Source organism: Buceros rhinoceros, unplaced genomic scaffold (genome assembly GCF_000710305.1).
Source record: "Buceros rhinoceros silvestris isolate BGI_N320 unplaced genomic scaffold, ASM71030v1 scaffold18202, whole genome shotgun sequence".
Taxonomy (NCBI): domain Eukaryota; kingdom Metazoa; phylum Chordata; class Aves; order Bucerotiformes; family Bucerotidae; genus Buceros; species Buceros rhinoceros.
Window position 1 is genome coordinate 19,921 of NW_010398493.1, and position 426 is coordinate 20,346.

Consider the following 426-nt stretch of genomic DNA (forward strand, 5'->3'; position numbering starts at 1 on the left):
CTGGACACAGACCCCTGAGCCCAGGGAGGCTTTGCCTGGCTCACCCTAATCACAGCAGGTTGCTGCACTCCAGCCCACCCTCACTGCCCGTGGCTTCTTGGGCCAGACTGGCCATTTTGCCTTGCGAACCAGGAGCAAACTGTGCTCTTTCCACTCGGATAGTGTGTGCTGGCTTCAGCTGTCCCCACTTCAGCTGTGCACATGGCAGCGGGCAGCTGTGCCACACCAGCACCAGGCCACTCTCAGAGAAGCAGTCATTCCTGTCTGGACCCTTCTGCTGGTGCCCACCACGGCTCGTGCCTGGCTGCAGCAGTGGCTCAGCCGGGTTTCCCACTCAGTGTTCCCAACTGCCACCCCACCAGGATAGGAGGGCAGCTCCTTCTGGAGCTGCAGTGCGCAGTCCAGGCTCTCTCCAGAACTGCCACC